This window comes from Ambystoma mexicanum, chromosome 1p (genome assembly GCF_040938575.1).
Source record: "Ambystoma mexicanum isolate Mex_15411 chromosome 1p, UKY_AmexF1_1, whole genome shotgun sequence".
Classification (NCBI taxonomy): Eukaryota; Metazoa; Chordata; class Amphibia; order Caudata; family Ambystomatidae; genus Ambystoma; species Ambystoma mexicanum.
In genome coordinates, this window is record NC_090921.1 from 1,026,786,897 (window position 1) to 1,026,801,464 (window position 14,568).

The following is a 14,568-nucleotide window of genomic DNA, read 5'->3' on the forward strand; positions in this document are numbered from 1 at the left end:
AGTGTTCTCTCATTTCTCTTGAGAAATCAAGATTGTCAAGGGGATTCTGCTGTTTTGCCAGTTCATAGCAAGAGATGGGGATCCAAAACACCTCCCAGGAAACCAATGAAGATTTGTGTTGGACAGAAAAATAACGTGGTCACAGCCTCAAAGCAAAAGGCATCTATTTACAGTGATGAAATATAATATAATTATAAATTGTCTGTTATTTTACTTTCCAAGTATTTTACTTTCCAAGTATTCAATAAAATGTGCATTTGGCAAAAGTCCTTTGAGCCGGATTTGAACCAGTGACCCAAGGATGCCTGTTTTACCACTACAGTCCTCCGCTCTACCAACTGAGCTATCGAAGGCTTGGTAAATCGTTCTCTAGCAAACTCAATACGAGCTTTCACTTCAACCATCGACTTGTAAACATCTCTTGCAATTCGTGCAAAATACTACAAATTTGGCTTGTGAGGTTCCCGAATTGAGTAAAAGCACATCAGTTCACAATTTAAAAAATGACCCCCTCCGCAGTCTCCCGCATGTTACTGACCACCATACAAAGGAGGAAAAGTTGAAAGGCGGCGCCTCACAGGCCATCTCCTCAGAGTATTCATCAGTGTTCGGCCTTGACAATATTTTAATATCTTGGATGGTGTATAGTGTTCTCCCATTTCCCTTGAGAAATCAAGATTGTCAAGGGGATTCTGCTGTTTTGTCAGTTCATAGCAAGAGATGGGGATCCAAAATACCTCACAGGAAAACAACCAAGATTGGTGTCGGACAGAAAAATAACGTGGCCACAGCCTCAAAGCAAAAGGCATCTATTTTCAGTGATGAAATATAATATAATTATAAATTGTCTGTTATTTTACTTTCCAAGTATTTTACTTTCCAAGTATTCAATAAAATGTGCATTTGGCAAAAGTCCTTCGAGCCGGATTTGAACCAGCGACCTAAGGATGCCTGTTTTACCACTACAGTCCTCCGCTGTACCAACTGAGCTATCGAAGGCTTGGCAAATCAGTCTCTAGCAAGCTCAATACGAGCTTCCACTTCAACCGTCGACATTCAGACATCTCTTGCACTTCGTGCAAAATACTACAAATTTGGCTTGTGAGGTTCCCGAATTGAGTAAAAGCACATCAGTTCCCAATTAAAAAAATGACCCCCTCCGCAGTCTCCCGCATGTTACTGACCACCATACTAAGGGGGAAAAGTTGAAAGGCGGCGCCTCACAGGCCATCTCCTCAGAGTATTCAGCCGTGTTGGGCCTTGACAATATTTTAATATCTTGGATGGTGTATACTGTTCTCTCATTTCCCTTGAGAAATCAAGATTGTCAAGGGGATTCTGCTGTTTTGCCAGTTCATAGCAAGAGATGGGGATCCGAAACACCTCACAGGAAACCAATGAAGATTGGTGTTGGACAGAAACATAACGTGGCCACAGCCTCAAAGCAAAAGGCATCTATTTTCAGTGATGAAATATAATATAATTATAAATTGTCTGTTATTTTATTTTCCAAGTATTTTACTTTCCAAGTATTCAATAAAATGTGCATTTGGCAAAAGTCCTTCGAGCCAGATTTGAACCAGCGACCTAAGGATGCCTGTTTTACCACTACAGTCCTCCGCTCTACCAACTGAGCTATCAAAGGCTTGGCAAATCATTCTCTAGCAAACTCAATACGAGCTTCCACTTCAACCGTCGACTTGTAAACATCTCTTGCAATTTATGCAAAATACTACAAATTTGGCTTGTGAGGTTCCCGAATTGAGTAAAAGCACATCAGTTCCCAATTAAAAAAATTACCCCCTCCGCAGTCTCCCGCATGTTAATGACCACCATACTAAGGGGGAAAAGTTGAAAGGCGGCGCCTCACAGGCCATCTCCTCAGAGTATTCAGCCGTGTTGGGCCTTGACAATATTTTAATATCTTGGATGGTGTATAGTGTTCTCTCATTTCCCTTGAGAAATCAAGATTGTCAAGGGGATTCTGCTGTTTTGCCAGTTCATAGCAAGAGATGGGGATCCAAAACACGTCACAGGAAACCAATGAAGATTCGTGTTGGACAGAAAAATAACGTGGCCACAGCCTCAAAGCAAAAGGCATCTATTTTCAGTGATGAAATATAATATAATTATAAATTGTCTGTTATTTTACTTCCAAGTATTTTACTTTCCAAGTATTCAATAAAATTTGCATTTGGCAAAAGTCCTTCGAGCCCGATTTGAACCAGCGACCTAAGGATGCCTGTTTTACCACTACAGTCCTCCGCTCTACCAACTGAGCTATCGAAGGCTTGGCAAATCATTCTCTAGCAAACTCAATACGAGCTTCCACTTCAACGTCGACTTGTAAACATCTCTTGCAATTCGTGCAAAATACTACAAATTTGGCTTGTGAGGTTCCCGAATTGAGTAAAAGCACATCAGTTCCCAATTAAAAAAATGACCCCCTCCGCAGTCTCCCGCATGTTAATGACCACCATACTAAGGGGGAAAAGTTGAAAGGCGGCGCCTCACAGGCCATCTCCTCAGAGTATTCAGCTGCGTTGGGCCTTGACAATATTTTAATATCTTGGATGGTGTATAGTGTTCTCTCATTTCCCTTGAGAAATCAAGATTGTCAAGGGGATTCTGCTGTTTTGCCAGTTCATAGCAAGAGATGGGGATCCAAAACACCTGACAGGACCCAATGAAGATTCGTGTTGGACAGAAAAATAACGTGGCCACAGCCTCAAAGCAAAAGGCATCTATTTTCAGTGATGAAATATAATATAATTATAAATTGTCTGTTATTTTACTTTCCAAGTATTTTACTTTCCAAGTATTCAATAAAATGTGCATTTGGCAAGAGTCCTTCGAGCCGGATTTGAACCAGCGACCTAAGGATGCCTGTTTTACCACTACAGTCCTCCGCTCTACCAACTGAGCTATCGAAGGCTTGGCAAATCAACTCTAGCAAACTCAATACGAGCTTCCACTTCAACCGTCGACTTGTAAACATCTCTTGCAATTCGTGCAAAATACTACAAATTTGGCTTGTGAGGTTCCCGAAGTGAGTAAAAGCACATCAGTTCCCAATTAAAAAAATGACCCCCTCCGCAGTCTCCCGCATGTTACTGACCACCATACTAAGGGGGAAAAGTTGAAAGGCGGCACCTCACAGGCCATCTCCTCAGAGTATTCAGCTGCGTTGGGCCTTGACAATATTTTAATATCTTGGATGGTGTATAGTGTTCTCTCATTTCCCTTGAGAAATCAAGATTGTCAAGGGGATTCTGCTGTTTTGCCAGTTCATAGCAAGAGATGGGGATCCAAAATACCTGACAGGAAACCAATGAAGATTTGTGTTGGACAGAAAAATAACGTGGCCACAGCCTCAAAGCAAAAGGCATCTATTTTCAGTGATGAAATATAATATAATTATAAATTGTCTGTTATTTTACTTTCCAAGTATTTTACTTTCCAAGTATTCAATAAAATGTGCAATTAGCAAGAGTCCTTCGAGCCGGATTTGAACCAGTGACCTAAGGATGCCTGTTTTACCACTACAGTCCTCTGCTCTACCAACTGAGCTATCGAAGGCTTGGCAAATCAACTCTAGCAAACTCAATACGAGCTTCCACTTCAACCGTCGACTTGTAAACATCTCTTGCAATTCGTGCAAAATACTACAAATTTGGCTTGTGAGGTTCCCGAATTGAGTAAAAGCACATCAGTTCCCCAAAAAAAAATGACCCCCTCCGCAGTCGCCCGCATGTTACTGACCACCATACTAAGGGGGAAAAGTTGAAAGGCGGCACCTCACAGGCCATCTCCTCAGAGTATTCAGCCGCGTTGGGCCTTGACAATATTTTAATATCTTGGATGGTGTATAGTGTTCTCTCATTTCTCTTGAGAAATCAAGATTGTCAAGGGGATTCTGCTGTTTTGCCAGTTCATAGCAAGAGATGGGGATCCAAAACACCTCACAGGAAACCAATGAAGATTTGTATTGGACAGAAAAATAACGTGGTCACAGCCTCAAAGCAAAAGGCATCTATTTTCAGTGATGAAATATAATATAATTATAAATTGTCTGTTATTTTACTTTCCAAGTATTTTACTTTCCAAGTATTCAATAAAATGTGCATTTGGCAAAAGTCCTTCGAGCCAGATTTGAACCAGCGACCTAAGGATGCCTGTTTTACCACTACAGTCCTCCGCTCTACCAACTGAGCTATCAAAGGCTTGGCAAATCATTCTCTAGCAAACTCAATACGAGCTTCCACTTCAACCGTCGACTTGTAAACATCTCTTGCAATTTATGCAAAATACTACAAATTTGGCTTGTGAGGTTCCCGAATTGAGTAAAAGCACATCAGTTCCCAATTATAAAAATTACCCCCTCCGCAGTCTCCCGCATGTTAATGACCACCATACTAAGGGGGAAAAGTTGAAAGGCGGCGCCTCACAGGCCATCTCCTCAGAGTATTCAGCCGTGTTGGGCCTTGACAATATTTTAATATCTTGGATGGTGTATAGTGTTCTCTCATTTCCCTTGAGAAATCAAGATTGTCAAGGGGATTCTGCTGTTTTGCCAGTTCATAGCAAGAGATGGGGATCCAAAACACGTCACAGGAAACCAATGAAGATTCGTGTTGGACAGAAAAATAACGTGGCCGCAGCCTCAAAGCAAAAGGCATCTATTTTCAGTGATGAAATATAATATAATTATAAATTGTCTGTTATTTTACTTCCAAGTATTTTACTTTCCAAGTATTCAATAAAATTTGCATTTGGCAAAAGTCCTTCGAGCCCGATTTGAACCAGCGACCTAAGGATGCCTGTTTTACCACTACAGTCCTCCGCTCTACCAACTGAGCTATCGAAGGCTTGGCAAATCATTCTCTAGCAAACTCAATACGAGCTTCCACTTCAACGTCGACTTGTAAACATCTCTTGCAATTCGTGCAAAATACTACAAATTTGGCTTGTGAGGTTCCCGAATTGAGTAAAAGCACATCAGTTCCCAATTAAAAAAATGACCCCCTCCGCAGTCTCCCGCATGTTAATGACCACCATACTAAGGGGGAAAAGTTGAAAGGCGGCGCCTCACAGGCCATCTCCTCAGAGTATTCAGCCGTGTTGGGCCTTGACAATATTTTAATATCTTGGATGGTGTATAGTGTTCTCTCATTTCCCTTGAGAAATCAAGATTGTCAAGGGGATTCTGCTGTTTTGCCAGTTCATAGCAAGAGATGGGGATCCAAAACACCTGACAGGACCCAATGAAGATTCGTGTTGGACAGAAAAATAACGTGGCCACAGCCTCAAAGCAAAAGGCATCTATTTTCAGTGATGAAATATAATATAATTATAAATTGTCTGTTATTTTACTTTCCAAGTATTTTACTTTCCAAGTATTCAATAAAATGTGCATTTGGCAAGAGTCCTTCGAGCCGGATTTGAACCAGCGACCTAAGGATGCCTGTTTTACCACTACAGTCCTCCGCTCTACCAACTGAGCTATCGAAGGCTTGGCAAATCAACTCTAGCAAACTCAATACGAGCTTCCACTTCAACCGTCGACTTGTAAACATCTCTTGCAATTCGTGCAAAATACTACAAATTTGGCTTGTGAGGTTCCCGAAGTGAGTAAAAGCACATCAGTTCCCAATTAAAAAAATGACCCCCTCCGCAGTCTCCCGCATGTTACTGACCACCATACTAAGGGGGAAAAGTTGAAAGGCGGCACCTCACAGGCCATCTCCTCAGAGTATTCAGCTGCGTTGGGCCTTGACAATATTTTAATATCTTGGATGGTGTATAGTGTTCTCTCATTTCCCTTGAGAAATCAAGATTGTCAAGGGGATTCTGCTGTTTTGCCAGTTCATAGCAAGAGATGGGGATCCAAAATACCTGACAGGAAACCAATGAAGATTTGTGTTGGACAGAAAAATAACGTGGCCACAGCCTCAAAGCAAAAGGCATCTATTTTCAGTGATGAAATATAATATAATTATAAATTGTCTGTTATTTTACTTTCCAAGTATTTTACTTTCCAAGTATTCAATAAAATGTGCATTTAGCAAGAGTCCTTCGAGCCGGATTTCAACCAGTGACCTAAGGATGCCTGTTTTACCACTACAGTCCTCCGCTCTACCAACTGAGCTATCGAAGGCTTGGCAAATCAATTCTAGCAAACTCAATACGAGCTTCCACTTCAACCGTCGACTTGTAAACATCTCTTGCAATTCGTGCAAAATACTACAAATTTGGCTTGTGAGGTTCCCGAATTGAGTAAAAGCACATCAGTTCCCAAAAAAAAAATGACCCCCTCCGCAGTCGCCCGCATGTTACTGACCACCATACTAAGGGGGAAAAGTTGAAAGGCGGCACCTCACAGGCCATCTCCTCAGAGTATTCAGCCGCGTTGGGCCTTGACAATATTTTAATATCTTGGATGGTGTATAGTGTTCTCTCATTTCTCTTGAGAAATCAAGATTGTCAAGGGGATTCTGCTGTTTTGCCAGTTCATAGCAAGAGATGGGGATCCAAAACACCTCACAGGAAACCAATGAAGATTTGTGTTGGACAGAAAAATAACGTGGTCACAGCCTCAAAGCAAAAGGCATCTATTTTCAGTGATGAAATATAATATAATTATAAATTGTCTGTTATTTTACTTTCCAAGTATTTTACTTTCCAAGTATTCAATAAAATGTGCATTTGGCAAAAGTCCTTTGAGCCGGATTTGAACCAGCGACCTAAGGATGCCTGTTTTACCACTACAGTCCTCCGCTCTACCAACTGAGCTATCGAAGGCTTGGCAAATCGTTCTCTAGCAAACTCAATACGAGCTTTCACTTCAACCATCGACTTGTAAACATCTCTTGCAATTCGTGCAAAATACTACAAATTTGGCTTGTGAGGTTCCCGAATTGAGTAAAAGCACATCAGTTCACAATTTAAAAAATGACCCCCTCCGCAGTCTCCCGCATGTTACTGACCACCATACAAAGGAGGAAAAGTTGAAAGGCGGCGCCTCACAGGCCATCTCCTCAGAGTATTCATCAGTGTTCGGCCTTGACAATATTTTAATATCTTGGATGGTGTATAGTGTTCTCCCATTTCCCTTGAGAAATCAAGATTGTCAAGGGGATTCTGCTGTTTTGTCAGTTCATAGCAAGAGATGGGGATCCAAAATACCTCACAGGAAAACAACGAAGATTGGTGTCGGACAGAAAAATAACGTGGCCACAGCCTCAAAGCAAAAGGCATCTATTTTCAGTGATGAAATATAATATAATTATAAATTGTCTGTTATTTTACTTTCCAAGTATTTTACTTTCCAAGTATTCAATAAAATGTGCATTTGGCAAAAGTCCTTCGAGCCGGATTTGAACCAGCGACCTAAGGATGCCTGTTTTACCACTACAGTCCTCCGCTGTACCAACTGAGCTATCGAAGGCTTGGCAAATCAGTCTCTAGCAAGCTCAATACGAGCTTCCACTTCAACCGTCGACATTCAAACATCTCTTGCACTTCGTGCAAAATACTACAAATTTGGCTTGTGAGGTTCCCGAATTGAGTAAAAGCACATCAGTTCCCAATTAAAAAAATGACCCCCTCCGCAGTCTCCCGCATGTTACTGACCACCATACTAAGGGGGAAAAGTTGAAAGGCGGCGCCTCACAGGCCATCTCCTCAGAGTATTCAGCCGTGTTGGGCCTTGACAATATTTTAATATCTTGGATGGTGTATAGTGTTCTCTCATTTCCCTTGAGAAATCAAGATTGTCAAGGGGATTCTGCTGTTTTGCCAGTTCATAGCAAGAGATGGGGATCCGAAACACCTCACAGGAAACCAATGAAGATTGGTGTTGGACAGAAACATAACGTGGCCACAGCCTCAAAGCAAAAGGCATCTATTTTCAGTGATGAAATATAATATAAGTATAAATTGTCTGTTATTTTATTTTCTAAGTATTTTACTTTCCAAGTATTCAATAAAATGTGCATTTGGCAAAAGTCCTTCGAGCCAGATTTGAACCAGTGACCTAAGGATGCCTGTTTTACCACTACAGTCCTCCGCTCTACCAACTAAGCTATCAAAGGCTTGGCAAACCATTCTCTAGCAAACTCAATACGAGCTTCCACTTCAACCGTCGACTTGTAAACATCTCTTGCAATTTATGCAAAATACTACAAATTTGGCTTGTGAGGTTCCCGAATTGAGTAAAAGCACATCAGTTCCCAATTAAAAAAATTACCCCCTCCGCAGTCTCCCGCATGTTAATGACCACCATACTAAGGGGGAAAAGTTGAAAGGCGGCGCCTCACAGGCCATCTCCTCAGAGTATTCAGCCGTGTTGGGCCTTGACAATATTTTAATATCTTGGATGGTGTATAGTGTTCTCTCATTTCCCTTGAGAAATCAAGATTGTCAAGGGGATTCTGCTGTTTTGCCAGTTCATAGCAAGAGATGGGGATCCAAAACACGTCACAGGAAACCAATGAAGATTCGTGTTGGACAGAAAAATAACGTGGCCACAGCCTCAAAGCAAAAGGCATCTATTTTCAGTGATGAAATATAATATAATTATAAATTGTCTGTTATTTTACTTCCAAGTATTTTACTTTCCAAGTATTCAATAAAATTTGCATTTGGCAAAAGTCCTTCGAGCCCGATTTGAACCAGCGACCTAAGGATGCCTGTTTTACCACTACAGTCCTCCGCTCTACCAACTGAGCTATCGAAGGCTTGGCAAATCATTCTCTAGCAAACTCAATACGAGCTTCCACTTCAACGTCGACTTGTAAACATCTCTTGCAATTCGTGCAAAATACTACAAATTTGGCTTGTGAGGTTCCCGAATTGAGTAAAAGCACATCAGTTCCCAATTAAAAAAATGACCCCCTCCGCAGTCTCCCGCATGTTAATGACCACCATACTAAGGGGGAAAAGTTGAAAGGCGGCGCCTCACAGGCCATCTCCTCAGAGTATTCAGCCGTGTTGGGCCTTGACAATATTTTAATATCTTGGATGGTGTATAGTGTTCTCTCATTTCCCTTGAGAAATCAAGATTGTCAAGGGGATTCTGCTGTTTTGCCAGTTCATAGCAAGAGATGGGGATCCAAAACACCTGACAGGACCCAATGAAGATTCGTGTTGGACAGAAAAATAACGTGGCCACAGCCTCAAAGCAAAAGGCATCTATTTTCAGTGATGAAATATAATATAATTATAAATTGTCTGTTATTTTACTTTCCAAGTATTTTACTTTCCAAGTATTCAATAAAATGTGCATTTGGCAAGAGTCCTTCGAGCCGGATTTGAACCAGCGACCTAAGGATGCCTGTTTTACCACTACAGTCCTCCGCTCTACCAACTGAGCTATCGAAGGCTTGGCAAATCAACTCTAGCAAACTCAATACGAGCTTCCACTTCAACCGTCGACTTGTAAACATCTCTTGCAATTCGTGCAAAATACTACAAATTTGGCTTGTGAGGTTCCCGAATTGAGTAAAAGCACATCAGTTCCCAAAAAAAAAATGACCCCCTCCGCAGTCGCCCGCATGTTACTGACCACCATACTAAGGGGGAAAAGTTGAAAGGCGGCACCTCACAGGCCATCTCCTCAGAGTATTCAGCCGCGTTGGGCCTTGACAATATTTTAACATCTTGGATGGTGTATAGTGTTCTCTCATTTCTCTTGAGAAATCAAGATTGTCAAGGGGATTCTGCTGTTTTGCCAGTTCATAGCAAGAGATGGGGATCCAAAACACCTCACAGGAAACCAATGAAGATTTGTGTTGGACAGAAAAATAACGTGGTCACAGCCTCAAAGCAAAAGGCATCTATTTTCAGTGATGAAATATAATATAATTATAAATTGTCTGTTATTTTACTTTCCAAGTATTTTACTTTCCAAGTATTCAATAAAATGTGCATTTGGCAAAAGTCCTTTGAGCCGGATTTGAACCAGCGACCTAAGGATGCCTGTTTTACCACTACAGTCCTCCCCTCTACCAACTGAGCTATCGAAGGCTTGGCAAATCGTTCTCTAGCAAACTCAATACGAGCTTTCACTTCAACCATCGACTTGTAAACATCTCTTGCAATTCGTGCAAAATACTACAAATTTGGCTTGTGAGGTTCCCGAATTGAGTAAAAGCACATCAGTTCACAATTTAAAAAATGACCCCCTCCGCAGTCTCCCGCATGTTACTGACCACCATACAAAGGAGGAAAAGTTGAAAGGCGGCGCCTCACAGGCCATCTCCTCAGAGTATTCATCAGTGTTCGGCCTTGACAATATTTTAATATCTTGGATGGTGTATAGTGTTCTCCCATTTCCCTTGAGAAATCAAGATTGTCAAGGGGATTCTGCTGTTTTGTCAGTTCATAGCAAGAGATGGGGATCCAAAATACCTCACAGGAAAACAACGAAGATTGGTGTCGGACAGAAAAATAACGTGGCCACAGCCTCAAAGCAAAAGGCATCTATTTTCAGTGATGAAATATAATATAATTATAAATTGTCTGTTGTTTTACTTTCCAAGTATTTTACTTTCCAAGTATTCAATAAAATGTGCATTTGGCAAAAGTCCTTCGAGCCGGATTTGAACCAGCGACCTAAGGATGCCTGTTTTACCACTACAGTCCTCCGCTGTACCAACTGAGCTATCGAAGGCTTGGCAAATCAGTCTCTAGCAAGCTCAATACGAGCTTCCACTTCAACCGTCGACATTCAAACATCTCTTGAACTTCGTGCAAAATACTACAAATTTGGCTTGTGAGGTTCCCGAATTGAGTAAAAGCACATCAGTTCCCAATTAAAAAAATGACCCCCTCCGCAGTCTCCCGCATGTTACTGACCACCATACTAAGGGGGAAAAGTTGAAAGGCGGCGCCTCACAGGCCATCTCCTCAGAGTATTCAGCCGTGTTGGGCCTTGACAATATTTTAATATCTTGGATGGTGTATACTGTTCTCTCATTTCCCTTGAGAAATCAAGATTGTCAAGGGGATTCTGCTGTTTTGCCAGTTCATAGCAAGAGATGGGGATCCGAAACACCTCACAGGAAACCAATGAAGATTGGTGTTGGACAGAAACATAACGTGGCCACAGCCTCAAAGCAAAAGGCATCTATTTTCAGTGATGAAATATAATATAATTATAAATTGTCTGTTATTTTATTTTCCAAGTATTTTACTTTCCAAGTATTCAATAAAATGTGCATTTGGCAAAAGTCCTTCGAGCCAGATTTGAACCAGCGACCTAAGGATGCCTGTTTTACCACTACAGTCCTCCGCTCTACCAACTGAGCTATCAAAGGCTTGGCAAATCATTCTCTAGCAAACTCAATACGAGCTTCCACTTCAACCGTCGACTTGTAAACATCTCTTGCAATTTATGCAAAATACTACAAATTTGGCTTGTGAGGTTCCCGAATTGAGTAAAAGCACATCAGTTCCCAATTAAAAAAATTACCCCCTCCGCAGTCTCCCGCATGTTAATGACCACCATACTAAGGGGGAAAAGTTGAAAGGCGGCGCCTCACAGGCCATCTCCTCAGAGTATTCAGCCGTGTTGGGCCTTGACAATATTTTAATATCTTGGATGGTGTATAGTGTTCTCTCATTTCCCTTGAGAAATCAAGATTGTCAAGGGGATTCTGCTGTTTTGCCAGTTCATAGCAAGAGATGGGGATCCAAAACACGTCACAGGAAACCAATGAAGATTCGTGTTGGACAGAAAAATAACGTGGCCACAGCCTCAAAGCAAAAGGCATCTATTTTCAGTGATGAAATATAATATAATTATAAATTGTCTGTTATTTTACTTCCAAGTATTTTACTTTCCAAGTATTCAATAAAATTTGCATTTGGCAAAAGTCCTTCGAGCCCGATTTGAACCAGCGACCTAAGGATGCCTGTTTTACCACTACAGTCCTCTGCTCTACCAACTGAGCTATCGAAGGCTTGGCAAATCGTTCTCTAGCAAACTCAATACGAGCTTCCACTTCAACGTCGACTTGTAAACATCTCTTGCAATTCGTGCAAAATACTACAAATTTGGCTTGTGAGGTTCCCGAATTGAGTAAAAGCACATCAGTTCCCAATTAAAAAAATGACCCCCTCCGCAGTCTCCCGCATGTTAATGACCACCATACTAAGGGGGAAAAGTTGAAAGGCGGCGCCTCACAGGCCATCTCCTCAGAGTATTCAGCCGTGTTGGGCCTTGACAATATTTTAATATCTTGGATGGTGTATAGTGTTCTCTCATTTCCCTTGAGAAATCAAGATTGTCAAGGGGATTCTGCTGTTTTGCCAGTTCATAGCAAGAGATGGGGATCCAAAACACCTGACAGGACCCAATGAAGATTCGTGTTGGACAGAAAAATAACGTGGCCACAGCCTCAAAGCAAAAGGCATCTATTTTCAGTGATGAAATATAATATAATTATAAATTGTCTGTTATTTTACTTTCCAAGTATTCAATAAAATGTGCATTTGGCAAGAGTCCTTCGAGCCGGATTTGAACCAGCGACCTACGGATGCCTGTTTTACCACTACAGTCCTCCGCTCTACCAACTGAGCTATCGAAGGCTTGGCAAATCAACTCTAGCAAACTCAATACGAGCTTCCACTTCAACCGTCGACTTGTAAACATCTCTTGCAATTCGTGCAAAATACTACAAATTTGGCTTGTGAGGTTCCCGAAGTGAGTAAAAGCACATCAGTTCCCAATTAAAAAAATGACCCCCTCCGCAGTCTCCCGCATGTTACTGACCACCATACTAAGGGGGAAAAGTTGAAAGGCGGCACCTCACAGGCCATCTCCTCAGAGTATTCAGCTGCGTTGGGCCTTGACAATATTTTAATATCTTGGATGGTGTATAGTGTTCTCTCATTTCCCTTGAGAAATCAAGATTGTCAAGGGGATTCTGCTGTTTTGCCAGTTCATAGCAAGAGATGGGGATCCAAAATACTTGACAGGAAACCAATGAAGATTTGTGTTGGACAGAAAAATAACGTGGCCACAGCCTCAAAGCAAAAGGCATCTATTTTCAGTGATGAAATATAATATAATTATAAATTGTCTGTTATTTTACTTTCCAAGTATTTTACTTTCCAAGTATTCAATAAAATGTGCATTTAGCAAGAGTCCTTCGAGCCGGATTTGAACCAGTGACCTAAGGATGCCTGTTTTACCACTACAGTGCTCCGCTCTACCAACTGAGCTATCGAAGGCTTGGCAAATCAACTCTAGCAAACTCAATACGAGCTTCCACTTCAACCGTCGACTTGTAAACATCTCTTGCAATTCGTGCAAAATACTACAAATTTGGCTTGTGAGGTTCCCGAATTGAGTAAAAGCACATCAGTTCCCAAAAAAAAAATGACCCCCTCCGCAGTCGCCCGCATGTTACTGACCACCATACTAAGGGGGAAAAGTTGAAAGGCGGCACCTCACAGGCCATCTCCTCAGAGTATTCAGCCGCGTTGGGCCTTGACAATATTTTAATATCTTGGATGGTGTATAGTGTTCTCTCATTTCTCTTGAGAAATCAAGATTGTCAAGGGGATTCTGCTGTTTTGCCAGTTCATAGCAAGAGATGGGGATCCAAAACACCTCACAGGAAACCAATGAAGATTTGTGTTGGACAGAAAAATAACGTGGTCACAGCCTCAAAGCAAAAGGCATCTATTTTCAGTGATGAAATATAATATAATTATAAATTGTCTGTTATTTTACTTTCCAAGTATTCAATAAAATGTGCATTTGGCAAGAGTCCTTCGAGCCGGATTTGAACCAGCGACCTAAGGATGCCTGTTTTACCACTACAGTCCTCCGCTCTACCAACTGAGCTATCGAAGGCTTGGCAAATCGTTCTCTAGCAAACTCAATACGAGCTTTCACTTCAACCATCGACTATTAAACATCTCTTGCAATTCGTGCAAAATACTACAAATTTGGCTTGTGAGGTTCCCGAATTGAGTAAAAGCACATCAGTTCACAATTTAAAAAATGACCCCCTCCGCAGTCTCCCGCATGTTACTGACCACCATACAAAGGAGGAAAAGTTGAAAGGCGGCGCCTCACAGGCCATCTCCTCAGAGTATTCATCAGTGTTCGGCCTTGACAATATTTTAATATCTTGGATGGTGTATAGTGTTCTCCCATTTCCCTTGAGAAATCAAGATTGTCAAGGGGATTGTGCTGTTTTGTCAATTCATAGCAAGAGATGGGGATCCAAAATACCTCACAGGAAAACAACGAAGATTGGTGTCGGACAGAAAAATAACGTGGTCACAGCCTCAAAGCAAAAGGCATCTATTTTCAGTGATGAAATATAATATAATTATAAATTGTCTGTTATTTTACTTTCCAAGTATTTTACTTTCCAAGTATTCAATAAAATGTGCATTTGGCAAAAGTCCTTCGAGCCGGATTTGAACCAGCGACCTAAGGATGCCTGTTTTACCACTACAGTCCTCCGCTCTACCAACTGAGCTATCGAAGGCTTGGCAAATCGTTCTCTAGCAAACTCAATACGAGCTTTCACTTCAACCATCGACTTG

At 41.4% G+C, this 14,568-nt stretch overlaps 5 non-coding genes across 5 annotated transcripts; all 5 read right to left on the minus strand.

Moving 5' to 3' along the window:
* Window positions 1-2,848: 2,848 nt before the first annotated feature.
* TRNAY-GUA (transfer RNA tyrosine (anticodon GUA)) lies at window positions 2,849-2,934 on the minus strand. Its single transcript is given in 2 exon segments — window positions 2,849-2,884; window positions 2,898-2,934. It is a non-coding gene; the product is annotated as a tRNA-Tyr (tRNA).
* A 2,492-nt stretch (window positions 2,935-5,426) lies between these two features.
* On the minus strand, window positions 5,427-5,512 carry TRNAY-GUA (transfer RNA tyrosine (anticodon GUA)). Its single transcript is given in 2 exon segments — window positions 5,427-5,462; window positions 5,476-5,512. It is a non-coding gene; the product is annotated as a tRNA-Tyr (tRNA).
* A 3,784-nt stretch (window positions 5,513-9,296) lies between these two features.
* On the minus strand, window positions 9,297-9,382 carry TRNAY-GUA (transfer RNA tyrosine (anticodon GUA)). The gene is given in 2 exon segments: window positions 9,297-9,332; window positions 9,346-9,382. It is a non-coding gene; the product is annotated as a tRNA-Tyr (tRNA).
* A 4,396-nt stretch (window positions 9,383-13,778) lies between these two features.
* On the minus strand, window positions 13,779-13,864 carry TRNAY-GUA (transfer RNA tyrosine (anticodon GUA)). Its single transcript is given in 2 exon segments — window positions 13,779-13,814; window positions 13,828-13,864. It is a non-coding gene; the product is annotated as a tRNA-Tyr (tRNA).
* A 560-nt stretch (window positions 13,865-14,424) lies between these two features.
* Window positions 14,425-14,510, minus strand: TRNAY-GUA (transfer RNA tyrosine (anticodon GUA)). The gene is given in 2 exon segments: window positions 14,425-14,460; window positions 14,474-14,510. It is a non-coding gene; the product is annotated as a tRNA-Tyr (tRNA).
* Between the last annotated feature and the right edge of the window lie 58 nt (window positions 14,511-14,568).